Source organism: Moschus berezovskii, chromosome 17 (assembly GCF_049115385.1).
Source record: "Moschus berezovskii isolate FMDL1 chromosome 17, NW_MosBer_1.0, whole genome shotgun sequence".
In the NCBI taxonomy this organism is placed as follows: Eukaryota; Metazoa; Chordata; class Mammalia; order Artiodactyla; family Moschidae; genus Moschus; species Moschus berezovskii.
Window position 1 is genome coordinate 47,476,021 of NC_142476.1, and position 24,201 is coordinate 47,500,221.

General features: G+C 41.1%; 1 protein-coding gene across 4 annotated transcripts in view; it reads right to left on the reverse strand.

The window, feature by feature from the left end:
• RERE (arginine-glutamic acid dipeptide repeats) overlaps positions 1-20,177 on the reverse strand; it is a 417,526-nt gene extending 397,349 nt beyond the window's left edge. For 2 of the 4 annotated variants that reach the window (XM_055419489.2, XM_055419484.2), the window contains exon 1: positions 19,675-20,177. The gene's annotated coding sequence lies outside the window, so the exon portion shown is untranslated. Of the gene's footprint in view, positions 1-4,557; positions 5,814-19,674 lie in introns of those variants that run through there. The other 2 variants (XM_055419488.2, XM_055419485.2) reach the window with 2 other exon arrangements.
• Positions 20,178-24,201: the final 4,024 nt, after the last annotated feature.

The window sequence follows — 24,201 nt, forward strand, 5'->3', positions numbered from 1 at the left end:
CCAGATGTTTAAGCTGGAGAAAAGGCAGAGGAACCAGAGATCAAATTGCCAGCATCTGCTGGATCATAGAAAAAGCAAGAGAGTCCAGAAAAACATCTACTTCTGCTTTATTGACTACGCCAAACTCTTTGACTGTGTGGATCACAATAAAATGTGGAAAATTCTGAAAGAGGTGGGAATACCAGACCACCTTAACTGCCTCCTGAGAAATCTGTATGCAGGTCAAGAAGCAACAGTTAGAACTGGACATGGAAAAATGGACTGGTTCCAAATTGAGAAAGGAGTATGTCAAGGCTGTATATTGTCACCTTATTTAACTTATGTAGAGTACATCATGCAAAATGCCAGGCTGGATGAAGCACAAGCTGGAATCAAGATTACCAGGAGAAATAATCAAGAACTTCAGATATGCAGATGAAACCACCCTTATGGCAGAAAGCAAAGAGGAACTAAAGAGCCTCTTGATGAAAGTGAAAGAGGAGTGAAAAAGTTAAAATGTTGAGCTTAAAACTCAAAAAGTTGAGCTTAAAACTCAACATTCAAAAAACAAAGATCATGGCATCCAGTCCTATCACCTCATGGCAAACAGACAGGGTAAAAATGGAAACAGTGACAGACTTTATTTTCTTGGGCTCCAAAATCACTGCAGATGGTGACTGCAACCATGAAATTAAAAGACGCTTGCTCATTGGAAGAAAAGCTATGATAAACCTAGACAGCAAATTAAAAAGCAGAGACATTACTTTGCCAACAAAGGTCCACCTAGTCAAGACTAGGGTTTTTCCAGTGATCATGTACAGATATGAGAGTTGGACCATAAAGAACGTTGAGTGCTGAAGAATTGATGCTTTTGAACTGTGGTGTTGGAGAAGACTCTTGAGAGTCCCTTGGGCTGCAAGCAGATCCAACCAGTCCATTCTGAAGGAGATCAATCCAGGGTGTTCATTGGAAGGACTGATGCTGAAGCTCCAACATTTTGGCCACCTGATGTGAAGAACTGACTCACTGGAAAAGACCCTGATGCTGGGAAAGATTGAAGGTAAGAGGAGAAGGGGACGACAGAGGATGAGATGGTTGAATGGCATCACTGATTCGATGGACATGAGTTTGAGCAAGCTCCAGGAGATGGTGAAGGACAGGGAAGCCTGGTGTGGAGTCACAGAGGCGGACACGACTGAATGACTGAACTGATGTATTTACAGATTTCTGGAATTTTAAGACTGCTGCATTTGTTAAAAAAGAAGAAAAAGACAATGCATTGTCATTCTCAAAAAAAAATGCCTTTTTGATGTCTCTTGTCATAAAATGAAAAGAAAAATTTTATTTTAGGACAAAAACCTAAGTTCTCTAGTATTGCTGAGTGCTAACTGAGCACTCATTAGTACCTCCTTAACAATATTTGAAACAAATACAACAGCATGTAGTGTTTGTATGAGAAACACACCAAGAAAACAGTGGATTTCTCTAAAGGTAACATTACAGAGGATAAATATTTCTGGATTAAGTAAGGGTTGTAGGCTGCAATTGCTGAGTTTCCTGAGAAAGAAAAAGATAACTGAAGCACTTCAGATTTATAGGGTTTGTATTTTCAACTTATTTCCATATCCATGTTTTCATTTCAGTTGATATACGATAATCCCCATTTGACAGCTAAGGAAGCAGGTCACCTCATCACACTTCAAAGCCACAAGACAGGTCATCTCACACTAACTAGTCAAGCTTACTTATTAATACAATGCTCATTGGTTGTCATGGTTCAGGACAATGTGGTGAAGCAAGAAGCACACAGTGTATTTAAAAGACCCAATTATTCTCTCCTATCAAATCAACATCGCATCTCAGCAAAACATTGTTTCTAGAGTTATAAACACTGCTTCCCCCATAGGTCACCCAGTTCTCATGTCTCACCTGGACCCAAATGCACACAGCACACAAGAATTTTATTTTTGTATTTTCTCAGTACGGTGCTTCTAAGCCAGAATATTGTCCTCAAGTGGAAATGGAAAGATCCATTAACTAAGCTAAATGCTACATTCAAGTCATTCAGTGCTCACATTAGTCTCTTCCTCAGTAATCATACCACTGACCCAAGTGTCAGTCAGCGCCATCTTCAATCGCCCTGTGGTTGCTCAGTTGCTCAGTCATGTCTGACTCTCTGCAACCCTAGAGATTGTAGCCCACCAGGCTCCTCTGTCCATGGGATTCTCCAGGCAAGAATACTGGAGTGTGTTGCCATGCCCTCTTCCAGGGGATCTTCCCAACCCAGGGATCAAACCTGCGTCTTCTGAGTCAACAGGGAAGCCCATCAGTCTCCCTATGAAAATCCACTTTAATCAAAACTACAAGCCAAAGCCCAAGGGACTTTATGATAGGAAAAAATCTAAAACTTGAAAAAACTGGTAACATGAAATGAGATGTCAAAGGAGAAAATGAGGAGACACTTTAAAGGACTAGAACCAACATCAAAAATAACCTTCCAAACAGAACAAGCATAAAAATATGGAGAAATAATAGAAGATGATGGGGTTAAAATGCAAAAGAATCACAGTTTTAAGGATATTTTTACTAGGAAGAACAGGAAACTAAATGCTTCAAGTATTACTTTATAAAAATCAAAAGGAAAGAATTACTTCTACCAAAATCAACAGAAAATTACTAAGAGCCTCCCTCTATACCTTTCCCCAAGTAGACAACCATATACAGATAAGGGTCCCAGACTTGGTCAGGAATAGGAGCTACTTTTCTGTAACAGTCCTCAGACAGGGGCTGCCTGGGGTCCCACTAGATGGGAGCCAACACTATAGAAGACAAAAAAGATTTTACTCAAAAACTTAGTCTTCAATTTTTACTTATCAGTATGTTTTTCTCAACACGAAAACACCTATGTGAAACATAACAGAAACACACACAGTCAGATCACCACCACTCTCCAAGTGAAGTGTGTAATCATCTTATCATACACACACACACATACACTTTAGTAGATATTAAGAAATCTCTGAAATAAAAAATGAACATAGTAACTACAAAGCAGTTGAATCACCCCTATAAAAAAGAAAAAAACTCTTACTAACCTTACACTTACCATATCTTTTAAATCTTTTCACCTCAGCTTTTTCACTCCAGATTTCACATTTTTTACATGTCAGGATAAGTCAACAAGTTTGCGTTGCCTTTATCAGTTGGAGATCAGTTTCAACTACAAGTTATTTAAAAGAAATTGCTCCCCATCCAGTACCAAAGCACTGAGATTCCAAAGCAGTTGTCATGCATAATTCCATCTCAGAACCTAGCCAGCCCGACTGCACTCTCAGGTGAGAGAGACCTACAGACTGGAAAAATAACAAGAGAAGTTGCATTCCCCACTTCCTATTTGGGGCCTAATATGCTGATGAACTTGGAAACAAAGAGAGGACCTCAAGTTCAGCATGATAGTTATTTACTACAAATAATACAGCAATGGCTGGCACTCGATTTTAAACAATTAAAACTCATATATGTATACTTCAATAAAAGGTCAAATTTTATAGTATGTGAATTATGTCTCAATAAAGCTATTTTTAAAATAAATAAATGGTACTTGGAAAGAAGTGTTCCATTGAATATAAACCACCACCCAGCTCTATTACTAAGACACAACAAAACATGTATTTTAAAATTATGATGATCATTAACTTCACTCATAGTTGAAAGTTATTTTAACAGAAGTTAAAATACTGTACGTTTTTCACCTATCACGTTAGCAAAGATCAAGAACTTTCAAATATCCAGGGCTGGTGATAAGATGTGTAAATCTGAACCCTAAAACTCTGTATATACTGGCATATCCTGGAGGTCAATTCATTAACAGTTATGAAAATTAAAAATGCACACAACTACTGCTGTAGCAATTCCACTTCTAAGAATTTACCCTACAGATACACCCACACAATTGCACAGGTACAAGGATTTTTTTAAGTCAGAACCAATTTAAGTGTCCATCAACAGGAAATTAAAGCATGCATCCACACAATGCCCCACTATGCAAATTTTATTTAAAAAAAAAAAGACCTGAATTATAATTACAACTGACTTGAAAATGTGTGCTTGGAATATTAAGTAAAAAGCAAAATTCAAGATAGTGTGCTTAGCACGTACACAAGTGCTTATTAATGTCTGGAAGAATACTGGGAAAGTGGGCATTGCTCTGAACTGTATGAATCGATTACAATGAGTATATATTAACTTTACAATTACAACTTGTATTTAATTTGAATGCATCAGGTTCTCAAATAGTCTCACACTGGTGTTAATCTCCCCATGCTCTGATCCCAACCTGTCTTTCCAGTGCTTTGCGGTTCCAGCCAGACCAGTCTGTTCTTCCTTAGAGAAATCAGCCCAAAGCATTCCTCTCCAAATTTGAACTGCTACCAGAAACAGCTTCAAACATAAACCACCTGAGGTGAAAGAACAGCGTCTGCCTGCATCTACTACAGAACATTTTTAAGACTGTTTTTTAAAAAAGGAAATTGAAATACAATTTAATAATCTTCCTCATAGAGCAGCAAAAGTACTCACCGTTCCCCATGTTTTCCAGCCTGTGCCTTTGCTCCATGCAATTTCCTGCCTGAAATCCTCTTAGCTACTTATCACATGTCCAAATCCTGCCAATCCTTCAAAACACAGGTTAAACACCGCCTCCTACACCAAATCTTCCCTAAGGCCTCCAGCCAGAGCTAATGCTCTTTCTTAAACCACAGGACCATCATCTCTTAAGGCACTCTCCTCTATGGAGCACTCCATGTCTTATTCTCTTTGGTGAGAAAATTCTTCAAAGGCACACAATCGGTGTCTAGGTCATTGTGTATGCCCCACCTCATACATAAATTAAACTCAGATGTTACTAAAGCATTTAATAAAAAGAGCATGGCAAGAATCTAAAAATAAAAAGCACAGATTTTTCTTCTGTATTTATATAATATTTACACATGACAAACGGTGCTGTGTGCTGTGCTTAGTCACTCAATTGTGTCCGACGGTGACCTCATGGACTACAGCCCGCCAGGCTTCTCTGTCCATGGGGATTCTCCAGGCAAGAATACTGGAGTGGGTTCCCATGCCCTCCTCCAGGGGATCTTCCTGATCTAGGGATTGAATCCAGGTCTCTCACATTACAGGCTGATTCTTAACTATCTGAGTCACCAGGGAAGCCCGAGAATACTGGAGTGGGTTGCCACGCCCTCCTCCAGGGGATCTTCCCAACCCAGGGATCAGAACCTAGGTCTCCCTCATTGAAGGCAGATTCTTTACCATCTGAGCCACCAGGGAAGCCCATGACAAACTGCAGGAGTATGAAAAGGCAAGGCTCCCTCTCTCTCCAACCTCCTCCCCAGTGCCCTTCTATGTCTGCTTAAAAAGTAATCAGTATGATCAATTTCTTAACACTTCAGGGGTTTAAGAAGTTCCTGGACACTATAACTGTATAACACATTCATAACTTTGGGTCTAAGTTGACAGAAATAATCACTATGACAATTTATAACTGCACACTGTGTACTTGTATGCTGGAGCAAATAAAATACAACATACAACAACAGATGGAAAGATAAATTGTGTCCTATGAGTTACAAAACTAAAATTATCAAGACGCTTATAGATTATTTCAAGCATAACTATAAACCAAGTTACTATAATTTTTTCCTTGGTGTAAAAACAGCTTAAGGATTCCACAGACTCCAAAATTTCCACTAAGCTAAGAAAAAGGTGCTAAGCCAATACAGATAAAATACCAAAGAAAAATGTGGATGTTTTATAAAGCTAGATAGCAATATTACTAAAGTGTTTATAAAAGCATTTCTCAATATCATATTAATAGCAACAAGATGTCTACACAGTTTTCTAATTTATAAATAAGAACTAAATGTTTCTAAGAGGTCTTTAATCATGTTTAGTGTATAGAAACAGGAAATTTCAGTAATTATTTCTACTATAATGGATCCCATGAAAACTTTAAAACATACAGGGTAGATTATGCTACTAAGATCAGAATGTTCAAATCAAACATCTGTTCATCTTGTTAAAAAACTAACCTGGCACTAAAAATCTGAAGTCGTCATTAGATCAAAAAAACATTTCAGGGAAATTCCTATACCAAACTCATTACAGTAGTATGATATTCTTCTAAACAATATTAAAGATTGAATTACCAAATGTGTTACTACTACATTATCCCTTGGGATTTATGGTACAGATTGACAGCTGTCCTGCAATACTTGTCTTCCAAAGTAACACAATCTCTGATTTTTGACTAGGCACACAGCCATCTCCAGCAAAGACTAAATTTTCCAGCACACACTGCAGCTAGCTGTGCCCTGTGATTTGGTTATAATTAGAGGGACAAAGCAGAATTGATGTGTGACTTCTGGGAGGTATCTTCACAGGATAGGGATGAGCTCAGTTCTTGCCACCTCATGTCCTTCCTGCTGGTGAGAATACAAAACTGATGACAGGAACTACAGAGGCTATCTTTACCTACAAGGAGAAAGCAGGGTCCCCTAATGAACATGAAAGCCCCACACTGGCTCAGGGCTATCCATATTTACAGGAAAGAAAGGAAACTTCCACCTTGTTCAATCAGTTGTTTTGGGTTTCTGTCACTCACTGTTTTGCCAAATTCTACTTAATACAAGGCTAAACTAAGAAGAAAGGATACTACATCTATTTACTATTTTATTAAACAATTTCTAATGCATATTTTAAACTTACTAGGATTAAAATAACAACTCATTTATGATTCAAATGACTATGAACCTTTAAAATGTTTTTCTATGCTATATAAGCAGAGAAGGCAATGGCAAGCCACTCCAGTATTCTTGCCTAGAAAATCCCATGGATGGAGAAGCCTGGTAGGCTGCAGTCCACGGGATCGCTATGAGTCAGATATGACTGAGCGACTTCACTTTCACTTTTCACTTTCACACACTGGAGAAGGAAATGGCAACCCACTCCAGTGTTCTTGCCTGGAGAATCCCAGGGACGGGGGAGCCTGGTGGGCTGCCGTCTATGGGGTCACACAGAGTCGGACACGACTGAAGTGACTTAGCAGCATGCTATATAAGAGATATAAAAATGACACTATGAAGAATTTATCCAAAACTTTGCTTTGGCCACCTGATGCAAAAAGCCAACTCATTGGAAAAGACTCTGATGCTGGGAAAGATTGAGGCCAAGAGGAGAAGGGGCAAGAGAGGATGAGATGGCTGGATGGCATCACTGCTCAATGACTATGAATCTGAGCAAACTCCAGGAGATGGTGAATGACAGGAAAGTTTGGCATGCTACAGTTCTTGGGGTCATAAAGAGTCAGACACAAGTTTGCAACTGAACAACAATAGTCAAAAATCAGACTTCCCTGGGGGTCCACTAGTTGAGAATCCACCTGCCAATACAGGGGGACACGGGTTTGATCCCTGATCTGGGAAGATTCCACATGCTGCAGAGCAACTACGCCCATGCACCCAACTATCTAGTCCATGCTCTGGAGCTCGTGCTTCACAACAAGAGAAGCCACCACAACAGAGTAGCCCCCACTCATCACAACTAGAGAAAGCCCACACACAGTAACAAAGACCCAGCACAGGGTGGCAGGGGGCGAGGGGAGAATTTATCCAAAAATCAGCTTCCTGAATATACACTGGGACCCTAAGCTTAAGCCAAATCTCCCTTATCATGAACATCGATACTACTACCCAATAAAAATATTCATTCAGTCATTCAACCAGTGAACAATGAAAGCCTACTGCGTTCCTCACTGAACACTGAACTCTGAAGGGACCAAAGCCGACGTGGCCTGTGGCCTCTGCCCTCCTGGAGTTTACCTGAACAATGTACCTGAGCTTGCAACATCGCAGACAACATTACAGGTGCCTCCTCTCTAGTGGCCAAGTTAATCATCCTCCCCTCTGTCATCACAGTCATCTCAGGCTGACTACAATATGATCAGGCTTCAGTTCTGCTCTGCTAACATAATCATATATAATCATATTCCTCTGAGATTACATTCCTGTTATCAAAATTAAAATCAGCACATTACTAAAATGCCACAGTAGCTATCATTATTGGTGGGCCACTTTTCCAAATGGCAGATCTTATTTATCACACGACATTTCTCCTTAGTTTCATCTCAAAGAGTAATCTTACCCTTAAATTTGAAAACTTCTTTGCACCTTTCCCCAGGACCTAGGGGCTGACCTAAGAAAAGTCAGAATGTAGGGCTGCTAGACAGACAATTGCAGGCCAAGCTCACCAGAGAGCTGAAGCTGGGCCCACAAGATGCTAATCTGACTGGGTCACAGTTCAAAACACTGATCGGACTTGTTTATGAGTCTGAATATTAACTGCAGATTAAAGGTCACATGTATATATCCACCAGGGATGGCGATCTTGCTCTTGCTTATTTCTCTCCTACAAATCCTAAAAGACTAAAGTTTGGGTCTTCGCAGCCATAAGAGAAAGCAGGTCAGATTTAGGAGAAAGGGAGACCCCTTGCCTAGGCTTTAAGTTTTAGCAATACACATCCCAGTTTACCAGAACAGCTCTCTACTGTTATTTTAACCAAAAGCCCAATTAATAATAAAATAATATGCTGAATCTCCCACTTGCCATTGTTTTACTTACATAAAGTTCCTTTAGGAACATCATTAGAAAGGACAGCTAAGCTATGACATCTGTTTACTCATTAACACACCAAACCTCACCATTACTCTATGGTCTGTGTCATTCACTTTGCATTTAATCATGTCCTGTTCTGTAGCATTTCCTACATTCAAGGAACAGTAAAAACAGTTGCTAACTTAGAGCAACCCATTGCTCCTACATATCTCCTCGCTCTTGAGCGCTGTAGATGAAGAAAGGGAAAACAGTCAAAAACTAGACCTATCGATGACAATGATGACATTAACAATTTTTTTTAAATAGGCTAATATTTATGGATCACTTATTATTTACTGCTAAGTTACTTCAGTCGTGTCCAACTCTGTGTGACCCCACAGATGAAAGCCCACCAGGCTCCCCTGTCCCTGGGATTCTCCAGGCAAGAACACTGGAGTGGGTTGCCATTTCCTTCTCCAATGCATGAAAGGGAAAAGTGAAAGTGAAGTTGCTCAGTTGTGTTCAACTCTTAGCGACCCTATGGATTGCAGCCTACCAGGCTCCTCCATCCATGGGATTTTCCAAGCAAGAGTACAGGAGTGGGGTGCCATTTACTAGGGGGTTTCCCTGGTGGCTCAGATAGTAAAGAATCTGACTGCAGTGTGGAAGACCCAGGTTCAATCCCTGGGTTGGGAATATCCCCTGGAGAAGGGAATGGCTACTCACTCCAGTATTCTTGCCTGGAGAACTCCATGGATAGAGGAACCTGGAGGGCTACAGTTCATGGGCTTGCAAAGAGTTGGACATGACTGAGCAACTAACACTTTACTACTATTTACCAGAGGCATTTTAAGCAGTTTATATGTATTAATTACATTGATCTTCAAAATAAACATGAGTACTATTATTACCCCCACATTACAGATGAGGAAATTGAGCCACAGAAAGGTAAGCAACTTGCCTACAGTCAGAGTCTAGAGCTCTTAACTACTTTGTTGCAACAGTATAAGGATGGACAAATACAGATTGGTAAATTTTGAGGCTCAGTGTCCAGAAAACATCCAAGGAGACAGAGCACAATGTGGGTCTGGATCTCAGAAAAGACAACAGGGCTGCATTTATAAAACTGCAGGTTGAAAGCATGAGGTAGAATGAGGGCACTCTGGAAGACAGTGCTGAGGGAGGAGTCAATGGAAAGAATCATGAGGACACCAATATTTAAGATAAAGTCGACACTTTAACTCAAATTGATGATGAAGTACAGTGATGTATTTGTACTACACACACACGTACATAGTACATTATAAATCAAAATATATAACAGTTCTACCTACTGTATCGGAACGAGAACTACAATAACTGCAGGTCTACGGTAACATCTGTTTTGCTTGCTTTAATTGCTTACTGATCTAATTTTTTCGGTGCCGGGTCTTCGCTGCTGTGCAGGCTCCCCTCTAGTCGTGGCGAGCGGGGGCTGCCCTCTCTGGTTGTGCTGCACAAGCTTTTATTGTGGTGGCCTCTCTGATTGCAGCACCAGCTCTGCACCAGTGGGCCTCAGCAGCTGCAGTTTCCAGGCTCTAAAGCACAGGTTCAACAGCTGTGGCCCAGGGCATGTGGGCTACTCCTGGACCAGGGATCAAACCTACGTCTCCTGCACTGGCAGGTGGATTCTTTACCACTGAGCCAGCAGGGAAGCCCTGGCAGCATCTGTTTTTAATGTACTGTTGGTCATAGCTAAGTTTTTCATGCTAAATCTTTAGGCAGGAACACCACCTCTAACACCATTCCAATGGGAGGAAATAATGTGCTCCAAATCTGAGTTCAGAAATGCTTCCCAAGGAATACACAGTTATGAAAAGAATGAACGCCTGAACAGATGGCCATATTTCAATAATTCTAAGGTGCACAATGTTTTACATTTGTGTATCATTAGAACTGGGACAGGTCTTACACAGTTTAACTGCCAGCATTATTTTCTTTCTTAGAGGTACATAAAATATGGTGCATTTTACTACTGATGGCATTTTAAAACACAATGAAATATGTGTTACAGAATACACGCAATACATCCAGAGTATACACAATGGCGCAGTCAAAGGAATGCCTTCTGCCTTCCAGGGGTTTACAATCTAATAGAAAGAATATGACTAACAGTATGATATAAATGCCAATAGTACGCACTATGAAGTGATAAAAGGAGTGGCAAGGCTAAAGAATTGAAGGTACTTAACTGGTAGGAAATATGAGCAGCCAAACCAAAGCAACTTAAGGCAGTGTGTCCAAAGCACAGTTTTAACTGAAATAGATAAAATGTGATGTAAGAATAACAGAAAGGTAGGAAATCAATGATATCTCAGCGAAGGCAGAGGAAGAAGATGAATAATGCGAGGTTATGGTGACATCACTCTTGTCTTAGAACCAGCAACTACCTGCTAGTTTAAGTAAAGCACTGCTTGAAGATAACTAATCAAAGGGGAAACATTTTTCTAATCTTCTACCTCTCTCTCCTTTGAACCCCTGCAGTAATTTTAAAATCTACAAATTCTTTGATACTCCTCCCTTCAAGAACTGAACTTAATTCCCTTCTCTTTGCCAGTAGGCTAGACTCAGTGACTTGATTCTAACTAACAGAATATGATGGAAGTGACAGTGTGTGACTTCTGAGTGCTGTATACTAACTCGCTTCAGTCGTGTCTGACTCTTTGCGATCCCATGGACTGTAGCCCACCAGGCTCCTCTGTCCATGGGATTCTCCAGGTAAAAATACTGGAGTGGGTTGCCATGTCCTCCTCCAGAGGATCTTCCCCACCCAGGGACTGAATCCAAGTCTAATGCATCTCCTGCACTGGCAAGGAGGTTCTTTTTTTTTTTTTTTTGTAATGCTTACTTGTTTTATTGATCACCATATGTTGCCCTATTTTATTTTTATTTTAATTGGAGGCTAACTACTTTACAATATTGTGGTGGTTTTTACCATACAGTCACATGAATCAGCCATGGGTGTACATGTGTGAGAGAGGATCAGGATAGGGAACACATGTCCACCCATGGCAAGGAGTTTCTTTACCACTAGTGCCATCTGGGAAGCCCTGTGACTTCTGAGACTCGGTCATAAAAAACCTCCTTGCTTCCTTGCTCCTCCTTCCCTCCCCTCTTCCTAGGGGAAGCCAAATGCCTTGCAATGCGGTCACCCAGGTAACCATATGGAAAGGTCCCTGAAGCAAGCAACCGAGGCTCCTTGCAGGCCTTTCTGCCTATAGCCGAGTGTGTGAGCCACCTGGACGCAGAGCCTCCAGCCCGTCAAGCCTTGAGATACAGCGGCGCCAGCTGCCACCTCAGGAGAGACCTCTGGGCCAAAACTACTAAGCTACTTCCAGACAACCAACCACAGAAACTGTGAGGGGGTAAATTTTACTGTGCTGTCACCAAGTTTTGAGGTAATCTGCTATGCAACAACACATAACTAATACAATCCAATAGGATTGTGTGTCTCTAAAACATTTACCCTTTTTTAAACTTATCTTATTGAGGTATGATCTACAATATTTTGCTATGTTCTGCTGCACAGCAAAGTGATTCAGTTACATATATACCTATAGATACACACACGTATTCTTATTCACATTCTCTTCCATTATGGTTTTAAAGTGTTTTTTGTTTTTGGCTGTGCTGTTCTTCACTGTTGCACAAACGCGCTTTCTCTAGTTGCAGTGTGCAGGCTTGTCACTGTGGTGGCTTCTCTTGCTGCAGAGCACAGGCTTAGGGAGGGGGCTCAGTAGTTGTGGCACATGGGCTTAGTTGCTCCGCAGCATGTGGGATCTTCCCAGAGCAAGGATCAAACCCGTGTCCCCTGCATTGGCAGGAGTGTTCTTAACCAGTGGACTATCAGGAAAGCCCTCCATTATGGTTTATCAGAGGATACTGAACACAGTGAGTTCCCTATACTATACAGTAGGATCTTGTTGTTTATCCCCTAAAACATTATCTTAACTTCTAACAGTTAAGTATACACCAGTGGCCAGTATAGAGAAAATTTCTAGAAGGCTGTTCTCTTCATCTTTACATACCTGTAAGGCTTACCTCAATGAGCTACATAGTTAAGAACCTGTTTCTGTTTATTTGTTAGGAGAGTCTTGCCAGTGCTTATGCTTATACAACTGACTGCAGTTGTCCAAAAATAAAGTGATTATATCTTGAATAAGAGTTCAGTTACTGAAGCAGAGTTAAAAAAGAAATATATTGATTTAATCCAATTAAAAGATAGAATGAGGGATAACAGATGCAACAATCAAAAATAACTCCAGAATGACAACTGTATAAGGTGGAAACGGTGGTTATGTGGTACCTTTGGAAGTACTAGAGTGCAAAACTTGCTTGAAGAAACACAGTACAGAGCAGCAAGGCATTATAACAGTAACACCCAGAACTTACTTCTTCATTATTAAGGAAAAAAGGACAAGCCACCTGATTAACAAAGGATTAGCTTTACATGTGTTTCTCAAACTGTTCTATAGACTATTGGTTCTCATTAAAACATGACAGTTATTCTTTAGGGAAGGAGGGAAAAAAAAGAAAAAACCTTTTACATACCATAGTCCTACTTTTTAAGGCTTCAGAGTGCTAATATGCATTATAATCTACGTGACCTCGGAAAACTTAAAATACTTGCAGCATATTAATATGCCATGACTACAGTTGGGAAAACACCAACTTGGGCAGGCAGCTAGGTAGATGGACAGATTAAGAGGAAATTTTTTTAAAAAGACAAATGCAATGAAATTACCTCACCTGAAAAAGTATGACTGACTACCAGCTATGATTCTGTAGAGCTTCTTAAAGCAAAATAAACTGTTAGATAAGCTACCAAAAGCAACAACAGCTGCACCAGATGTCAGGGGAAATGAAGATGGAAAAAACGTGATAGGAAAAAAACAGAAGAAAAAACTTCCCTTTGCACAGATCACCATTCAGAATGCCTCCCATCCCCTCAGCTCCTAACAGCTGGGGTGAAAGGTGAGCACTCCGCCAACTAGAAGGCAGGTTGGTAGCTGAAGAGGTGGTCTGGCCCCGAACCCTCTACCAACAGAGACAGTAACTTACAACCTATCAAATCTTCTTTCCTGGGAAACTGAATATATTAAGAGTCCTTAGTGGAGATGGAAGCAGAGACACAAAGACACAAAGGAACCAAAGATAAAACAGCTGAGTGAAGAGCAGAGGATTAGGTGGGTCAGCTATGGCAGTTTAGTGCCTTGTGCAGAAAGAAACGCCTTCCTTTGGTAGAAACTGTAAGATAGCATATTACTGTTCAACCTGAACAACCTTCTGTGGTGGCCCTGCCAGAGCAGCCGGACGACACCTGTCAACCACGTTCAGTGACCCACCCAGAAAGAAGGGAGAGGGGAAGGAAAGGGAATGGGCAAGAGAAACACGGTCTCTCGCTCTAACAAGGAGCATCTAGTTTAAATTCACTGGAATGAGGTTTTCATACATCAAACATGTTTTAAATAAGTGGCCAGAGGCTCCCCATCCCACGAGCAATGGAGCCAGGCTGTTCCAGTAAAGATACACTTCCCCAGGGGAGTCAGGTTCTCCCAGGGGGCTAGGTTTCCACAGCCTCCCCAGCAGCTTCTCCGAACACACACACACAGACACATGCCCACACTCCCACCAGCTTACACTCAACATACACAGTAAGTGCCACCCCCACACCACCTGCTCCCACTTCCCACCCCCAGGAGTAAGCGCATCAGGAAGCAGGCCTCTGGGGGCTAGTGGACACTGTAGGTGTTAGTGAACAGGCACACGCATGCTCTGTCGAGCATGTGTGCTCCAATGTTGAGCGTTTCTGCAGGAGGGGCTGTCCGTGCTGTCTAGAGATGTTGCATGGCCATGTTTGCTCACAAGCTCTCCTCCAGGTTAGTCCAGCCCATGGTGTAAATACTGCCCCTTCTTGAGTGGTGTCCTTATGCTACACAGTCTGGACATTTACACATTGCCCTGAAGTAGGGTATATGGCCAACAAACTCTTCCCTCTGAGGAGGCAACGAGGTAATCTGGTCACGAAGCTAACCAATATTCACACTCCTAACAGTGTTCAGCTTTCACAAGGCCCATCTAAACCTGTGGTGCTTCTATAAGGCCTGGCTCTCAAGGTTCACATTTCTGTTCCACTTTTGCCTAATATGTGAGAATGACTTGGAAGACTTGTCCTAAACCCTTACAGTAAATCATATGTATAACTAGTTTAAAATCAGGGCATGATCCACAGCTTCTTCTGATGCAAAAGCCCAAGACAAATAAGCAGTAAAGATTCCTCAAATACCAAGTGATCTATGAATTAGAGGTCATATCATTTTGTAACGTAACCATATAAGGAAATAGTCCACAGTGAGGTATGCTGCTGACACACCGGCAAATTTTACCAAATAGAAACAACAATTTTACACTAGCACAAACAGGTCACCTTACCCAAAAAACCTCTTATACAGTATTAGCAGTTCTATTGACCTAGTTACCTAATATACAGACCCATATTACATCTTAAATTACTTGCCAAACCAATAAGTAATACAAATCACAATTCCAAACAAAATCCAATCTAGTAAATATATTTCATATTTCAGCATATTTGAGTTCAGTTCAGTTGCTCAGTCGTGTCCGACTCTCCGCGACCCCATGAATCACAGCACGCCAGGCCTCCCTGTCCATCACCAACTCCCGGAGTTCACTCAAACTCATGTCCATCGAGTCGGTGATGCCATCCAGCCATCTCATTCTCGGTCGTCCCCTTCTCCTCCCGCCCCCAACCTTTCCCAGCATCAGAGTCTTTTCCAGTGAGTCAACTCTTCGCATGAGGTGGCCAAAGTATTGGAGTTTCAGCTTTAGCATCAGTCCTTCCAATGAACACCCAGGATTGATCTCCTTTAGAATGGACTGGTTGGATCTCCTTGCAGTCCAAGGGACTCTCAAGAGTCTTCTCCAACACCACAGTTCAAAAGCATCAATTCTTCGGCAATCAGCTATGTTTGAGTTGCTGCTGCTGCTGCTGCTAAGTCACTTCAGTCATGTCCGACTCTGTGTGACCCCATAGTTACTTGTGGCCAAATGTTCGTTAAAGTGACTTAAGCAATCTTAAGCATTTTCTCTTTATTATTTAAAAAACACTCAAACTCTATTAGGCAAGAAACTAAGCACAAGCCAACAAGCTCCCCAAATCACACTCAGAGGACAAGTAGAGCTACAAATATGGAATAATTACCAAGGTATTAATAATTAATGATCACTTAACTATGATTCAAGAGGAATTCCTGGTTGTGGAAAAGCCCTGTGATAATGCTGATGAAAAGCATTATCAGAAACTGATTATCTCAGACAATAGTACATTGTTCAAGGGTGTGTATGTGTGTGTGTGATAAAGTTCACAGCTATGTTACACTAATGACTCACTTAAACACCTGAATTTTCTGCTATCTTAACCTTCAAATTAAGTGCAAAAGAAACTGCCAAGAGGAGTTAGTAGAAGAGCACAAAATCCCCAAAGAATTTGGCATATACAGCTTATTTTGCTACCTAATTTTTGATGATTACTGAAATTTGAATTGATGTTAAAGAGTCAAAACCAATTTTAAAAGCAAAGGGTGCTTACTAAATCCATAGTAATATTCAACATACACTGGTTTTTAGAAGGGCACAAGCCATATTCTTGTGTGTGTGTGTGTGTGTTTACAGCACCTGGCACATTTCTGTTCACTATTACACAGAACTGTTGCAGGACCTGACAGTGATTACTGTCTCACTGTTTAAAAACTTTTGGCCTAAACAATAAATCAAAGTTCAAAAAATAACTGATGCATTTATTTCTTGATTTTTCATTACATTTTTGTTGTGAATTGGTTCTGTTACTCTAGTTACCTTGCAACAAAACACTGGCAGAGAACATATTGGGTTGAAATTACCTGACTCTATCACTGCTGAATAAATAATACAGTTGACCTGTTCACATTTCACTGTGAAAGATCCACACCTTTAGAGATTACTCTCTAAGCTTTGAAAGCAAAGTGAGTCAGAAATCACATTCCTAAGAGCAGCCAGTCTGGAACAGAAGATGTTTATCCTACACCGGGTCACCCTTGCCACGGCAAACTTCTCTACCAGTTCATTTTGTTTAAAACAGTTGAGATGGGTAGGATGTGCAATGATAAAAATTCTCCGAGGCATTTATCAAGCAGATTATCTCTGAAACTACACCTTGGCTTAGAGCCTGTGAGTGGGAATTTGGCCTTCTGTGTTAATCTGTACACTTATTTCACATTTTCTCTAGACTCTATTTTTTCTTTTTTACTCTAACCCACAGAATAAGTTAACCTAACAGATGTAATTTTATTTATGTTTATATGACTGCTGGAAACACTACTGACATGTCACACTATTACATAAGAAAAACTGATGATTTCAGTGAGCTCCTCTCCTACCCTTCCATGCCTACCCACCCACCTCTCATTAAATCTGAGGAAAACCTCTGGGTCCAGGGCTGGGATTTTTCTTTTCCATAGGATAGGTCTATTTGACCTTTTACTAATGATACTGAAAACTTTTTTAAAGACTGTTAGTGTATGTAGAGCTTCCCACACCAAGAATACAAAGCAACTCCTTTTTAAAAAAAAAATATTTCAAGACAAATTGTATTTCCCATAAAAGACAGGGAGTCCTTGGAAATCACAATGCATAAATACTTCTAATAATAGAGCAAATTAATGTCAAGACAGCCAATAGTGGAAAAAGTCTCAATGCAGCCATCCCTGTCATAGGGCATCTGTATGAGCGACTTGGGGAAGCAGCATTTGCAGGAAGGCACTACAACTGTGTTCAAAAGAAAATCATTAGGCCTCAGCCGTTAAACCCCTCCCCCATCCTCTTCCTCTGGATCCTTGAAGGCAATTAACCAGAAGAAGGTGCTATTCTGCACCCATCTAATTCACACCAACATGCATCCTTGGCCCAGAGCTGGTTTAACCCAGCTGAACTCTTATCAGCCTATTCCCTGTCCAGTGTTCCAAGAAGCCTCTACATTAGCCCCTGAAGCAGAAAACTAGATATTTTCTTATAACTCCTATTTACAAAACAATACACAGTGATAGCTCACTAGCCAGTATACCTGGCTATCAAACCTCAGACCACGAATACATCAAAACATAACACACTTTGCCAACTATTAACCTCAAATACAATCTTTATTATCTTAACTTAAACAATTCACTTCTACCTAGAAAAGATGACCCTGGTCACAGTCACTACAGTAACAGTCAACTGAACAAATCACTGTCCCCAGCAAAGTCAGGGGCAATGAGGAATTCAGAGGCTGACTGTAAGGCCACGACGTGTAATAAGGGATTTTATCCTTACAGACACAAAAAAGAAAGAGCAGTTGAAACCAGGGCTGTAAAGGAAAGAAAGGGCGGTGGGAAAGAGGCGTCTCTCAACATGTTTTTGAGTGTCCTTTAGTTTCCGACATACTCTTCTCCCAATAAAAAAAAAAGGCCAGACAGGAGATAGGTGAGAGAAAGCTGAAAAAAAGCACCCACCCTTCCCCCATCTCCTATCCCCTCTCCCCAAAAGAGCTGTGCTTGTCTGTGCAAACCTAGTCCCAAATATGGGAGAGAGAGAATGAATGTGTGTATGGAAGAACAATGAGCCCTCTGCCTGGTATTGTGTCTGTGTGTGTGTGTGTGTGTGTCTGTCTGTCTCTGCCTCTTTTCCCTTCGACCTCAACAACAACAGGGAGAGCTGGAAGCCAGCTTTCTATCCAGCCCAGGCCACCGAAATCAAAACTGGTTTATAATTTACGGTGGAATTAACTCAGCAACCAGATCCAGGAAAGGCAACAGCTACTCAAAGATGATTTTATTACTGTCTAGATCCATCCTCTCTCCCCTCCCCCAACAGACTGAGCCGAAAGAAACCAGTGTACACCAGACAAAAAGGTCTCACTTTAAATGGAAAGCAATTATCAAAATTGTTTCAAATCTTAAACATAGGACTGCATTAATCTTGTGTTACAATGTTTGTTTTGCAATTCACTGTGAGTTACCCTTTTACTAGTTATCTTTCTAGTGTTTAAAAAACTGCTTTGGAGAAAGCTATTTCAAGATTCATACAAAACTACTTTCTAAATGTACCTCAAAACAGTAACACATACTGAAACATTTAAAGCTCCCAGTTTGTCAAGGACACATTCTGCTTAAATCAATGTTTGAAATCTGTAATCCAGAAAAATTGTAAGCAAACCTTGGAAAAGAGGCAGAGGAAAATGACAATTCAACAATGAATCATTTTGTTTTCCTTTCAAAAACTTCTCAAACAACCAGTTTCAAAGGAAAGGAAACCTGCAATGCTTTCCCCCTCCCAACACACACGCACAATCTATGTTAAACTACTTTTTCTTCTTTCCAAAACCTTTAAAAAAACAAAACAAAACACTACTAATAATAATAAACATGAAAGCCCCTCTCCTTCAGAGAGCCAAACTAAAACAGGATAAGTAAGAATCTTTTTCTACTGCAAGTGAATTTTGGTTTTAAAATTCAAGCAGCACACAGAGCAGAGAACTAGAGATTTCGAACACAAAGAATCTTCCCCTAATGGGAAAATGATACTTTAAGTCCTCCTCCCCCTCACGACCCCCCAAATCCGCAAACATTCAAGAAATTCGCAGTTTCGGTCCTGGACTTCCTCCCTCCTCGCCCCCGCCCCCCAGTTCAGCCCACGATTTTAGTCACATGAAAGAGTTTAACCTCAGACAAGTCAAAGCAGAGCAAGACCGAGCAGCAAAGAAAGAGCCGGGGTCAGCAGGCGAAAGGGACAGTTACCTGGCCGGCACAGGGTCGAGCGGTCCCGGCCCTTGGTTCCCGCCTGCCCCGCCGTGCGCGGCCCCCACCCGGGACCCCGGCTTCCAAGCCGACTCCTCGGGCCCGCCCCACCCCCGCGCCCAGGACGAGGGGCCACAACTGCGGGCAGACGCCGCGCGCGGGCCACCCGGAGACTCACCTCCCCCGGATGCGCTACACCATCAATGGAGGTGTGTTCGGCCGGCTCCCGGGAAAGTGGGGGGACGGGGCTGCAGGCCCGCGGGGCTGGGGCCGCCGGACTCGGGCCGAGGGCTGGCCGGCCGCGGGAACAGAGCCAGGGGCTACGGGGGCTTCCCTCCCGTGACCTTTCGTGCGGGCCCCACCAGCCTCTGCGTTCGGCCAGTCCTTCAGGAGCGAGAGCCCAGGCTCATGTCTGGTTTTGTTTTTCTGAGGGCGAGGGGGCTCCCGGAGGATGATGGTGATTTTTTTTTTTCCCCTCTCAACTAGGAGAGAAAACGAGGCAGAGACAATGTGGGAGGCGAACGAGGGGAGAGGAGCGGGTAGGCGGAGGCGGGGGCTAGACCCGAGCCGGGCGAGCGTCTCGGGCGTGCGGGAGGAAGAGGAGGCTGGGAGCGCGGGGGGCGGCTCGCGAGCGTCTGTGGGAGCAGCGGCGCCTCGGCGATGGTGGCCAAGCCGCTGCGGGGCTGCTGCACCGACCCGCCGCCCACTCCGCGCTCGGGCCCGGCCCACCTCGCAGTATCGCGCCCTGCCATTGGCAAGACCTGGAGTGACGCGCAAGGAGGCCTCGCCAATGGGAGGCGGAGGGCGGGCAGAGGGGCGGGACTTCTTTGAGCTGTCTCGCTCGCTCACTCGCTCTCTCTTTTTTTTTTTAATTTCTAATAAAATGAGCAGAAGAGAAGGAGGGGAGCGGCCGAGCCCCTGCGACGAGGCGGCCAGGCTCGAGCGCGCGGTCCAGGCGGCGGCCGGGCCGTGGGCTGATCTCCCCGCTGGCTGCGTCTTTGTGCGGGTCCCCGGACGCTGCGCGCAGCCGGCAGGTCCCAGGGGCCAGGGTGGCCAGAGTCCAGTTGCTCCTGTTATTACCAGGGTCACGGTTTGCTTTTTCAGCCAGTTAAAACGCGGATTCATATCCCTGGCGGGGGCAGGAGTGGGTTCGAAAAGATTCGCTCCAAGACTCGAAATTCTGATGCGCATTAACGTCTTCAGAATAAGTCTTTGGCAAAAGATTATTTAGAAAAAGAAAAAAGAAATTGGTAGATTGCACTGCTAATATGAAAATAAAAATTATAAAAATAGAAAGCCTGAAAAGAAAGTCTCATCAAGGAAAAAAGAAGGGACACATACACAGAGGAGATTTCGGAAAGCGAGGAATGTACACAACTCTATGCTGTAAGTTTGAAAAATAAAATCTAAAAACAGGAAAGAAATCCAAGTATCACCATTTCTTTGAGAAATATCGTGTCCCACTTTCCCAAAAACTGATAATCACAGAGTCTTCACTGCTATAAGGAAATTGCGGGGCAGGCCAAATGTTCAGATTCTATTTAATATAATTTATAGGATTGAGAGGTTTGGAATTTTAAATTATGATTAGCAGTTTTTGAAATGCATATCATGCTTATTGAGTTCTTTCACAGACCCTGGCAAGAATCCAGGGTGAATCATCAACCTATTGTTGATTTGTTAATACTGAAATGCTTATTGGTCCTATATCCTACACTCTTCCTGAAGGAGCTCAGATCTGTATATGATAGAATAATTAAGGGATAGAACATAGCACAAAATAGTTCACTCATCACTCGCAAATAAAGTGATAATTTTCTCTTTGCAATATCTATTCAGATTGCAATTTCCACATCCAACAGTTTAAAAAATAATAGGACTAAAAGATACTATTTGATGGTGACCCCAGACAGCTAAAATCAAATGGGTCTTTGCCACTACCTTTCAGAGTAACTTTCAGCAGGAAAATTCCTTTCTGCTGCAATTCCTTCAGCTATGAAATGGGGAAACTAGTTAATACCACCATATCTCTAATAATGTGAGAACTGAATTTTACAACATCATAAATTCGATAAACAGCTCTCAACCTCCTAGATTCAGATGGAACTATTCCACATCAGTTTGGAAATGAGGAAGGGTAAAGTGCATTAGTTAGATGGCTTTGCTTGCCATCAAAATCTACATTTACAGAAACACTATTTCTAATAAAGGTTCGGCTCTGTAGTGGAGGAATGGATGATGGTTCTAACAGGATACCAGTGGATCCTGCAGGGCTATTCAGCAGGGAAGAGAGAGGTTCTCGAAATTGACATTGTTTTCACTTCTTTTTTTAAAAATGTAGATTTAAAAGTCTTGAAATTCCACCTTGTTATAAAGCATAATATTATGGTATTGGGCCAAAAATTAGCCAACTAGACCTGTCTAACTATAACAATCCCATGCAAGAATTGTAGTACAACCATAAAGCCACAGAATACAGGGTTCCTTCCAAGGAACTTAGAGACTGATAAGGTAATAACAATACACTGTAATAAGAACAATGATTAAACCACTGATTGAAAGCTTATTACGTTCCAAGCGCCAGGCAAAGCATGTTGCTTTCTTAGCCTACTTCGTCCTGACAGCAGTTCATGAAGTGTATTTTTAGTATCTCCATTTTAAAGATCAAGAAACTGGGGCTTAGGAAAGTTAAATAACTTGTTCAAGGTGAAAGAGTTCAAATATCTAGTGGGTTATTTTTCCCATGATGAAATTAGAAAAGGTTTCCTTATTTTCTTTTTGGCAAGCTTTAGAATATGGAGATACTTATCTAAACCTAATAACATCAAGAAGGACTTTTGTTAGTTATTTTATATATCTTACTATGAGTAGAAGTGACTTAATTTGTATACAGAAGTCAAATTAGATATAATATTATTATTTAAAAGAAGCCAGGAGAAAGATTATTTAATAAATGCTGTTGAGTAATCAGATAGCTCTATGGGTAAACAAAATCAACTCAGAAAAACAGAACTTTTTAAATTAGATTTCTGTTATTCCTAAACCTCTTTCCCTAAATTATAAATGGATACTTTTTTAATGTAAAAGTTGAAACCACTATTTCTTAGGTTGAGTTTACTTGTGTTTATTATTGTCTTCTATAACCTACATATAGGTTATGCTCATTTTTTGTATATGTCAGATATTTTGTTATTTTTAAAAATGAAACAATAAAAGTATTAAAGGAATACTAAAACTTTTTCCAGTCATAAATTGGGGAAGTTCTTTATAAGCATGAAAGGAAGCCCAGAGGGCATAAAGAAAAAATATCAATAAATTTTGCTGCATAAATATTTTATATCACTGTAAAGCATTAAAATTACCATAGCATTGCAAGAAACAAGCTAACAGAGGGGAAATATTTTCAACACATATGCAACAGGGCTAACTTCCTGAATACAAAGAGCTTGTTCAAATTTGTAAGAAAAAAAATGGAAAAACATTGATATACATTTGTGCATATAGCATTGATTGATATACAAAATATTGTGTATGAGCAAAAAAAAGTCACAGAAAAAAATGTGTTCAGTAAACATATACTCAAAATGAAATAAAAGCAAATTAAAATCACCTCTTAGGAATTTTTTCTAACTTCAGAAATATTGATGAGAATGTGGGGAAACAGGCCCTCTGATGCATTGTTGGTAAAAATGTAATCATTCCATTTTTTAGAACACCATTTGGCACAATCTATGAAAATGATAAATACCCATACCCTTTGATCCAGTGACTCTGCTTCTAGAAAGCCATTCTGCAAATAATTTTGCATAAATGTACAAAAATATATATAAAAGACTTACAACATTATTTACAATAGTGAAAACCCAGAAAAAGCCCAACACCCATCAACAAAAAATGTTTAAATGAATTATGGTACAAACATACAATGAAATACCTTACAACTTTCAAAAAGAATGCAGTAAATCTGACAACTCATAAAGAATAGTAGCCACAATTCAAAGTTAAATAAAAAAAGCTAGTCACAGAACAATTATGTAAAGTATAATTCCATTTGTAGTCTAAAAATAACCATTTTGTATATGCTTCAAAACATCTAGAAACTTGTCCACCAGGAAACATACCCACCAGGCATGGCAGGAAAATGAGGCAGGATGAGGAGACTTTTGACTTCATTCAACTCTGTTTTGTTTTTTTCTTTTTATATCAAACATATATAATTTTTTACAATTAAAAAAAAAGAATTCAAATTATTTGAACATATGGCCAGTAACTAGCCTTCATAATTCACCAGAAGTACTCAAGCTTTAGAACAAGTAAATTATTTTCCCCTAAAATGCCTTAAGCAAAACTGGGGTACTTTATCCAGTCTGGTAACAGACTGAAGCTCATTTCTAGGCATTTTCTTTGAATTTGCCTTTCAAGTTTTATGGCAGATACCAGCCAATAATGAGCTTCAGCTACCCCCCCACACACACCATTGTACTTTTTTGGTACATCCACCAGCAGTAATGGCTACTTACTCCTTTCTCATTGCAGCCCCTCTTTCTGCAGGCATTCAGCACTCACCTTACATACCCACAGTGGATTTGTACTATATTATCTCTTGTGAACCAGACTTGCTCCCTCTCCACCCTCCTTCCTCAGGACAAGAAACCCATGGTAGCCTTTCAAAGCCCCCCACTGACTTGAGGTGGAGCAGTGGGTG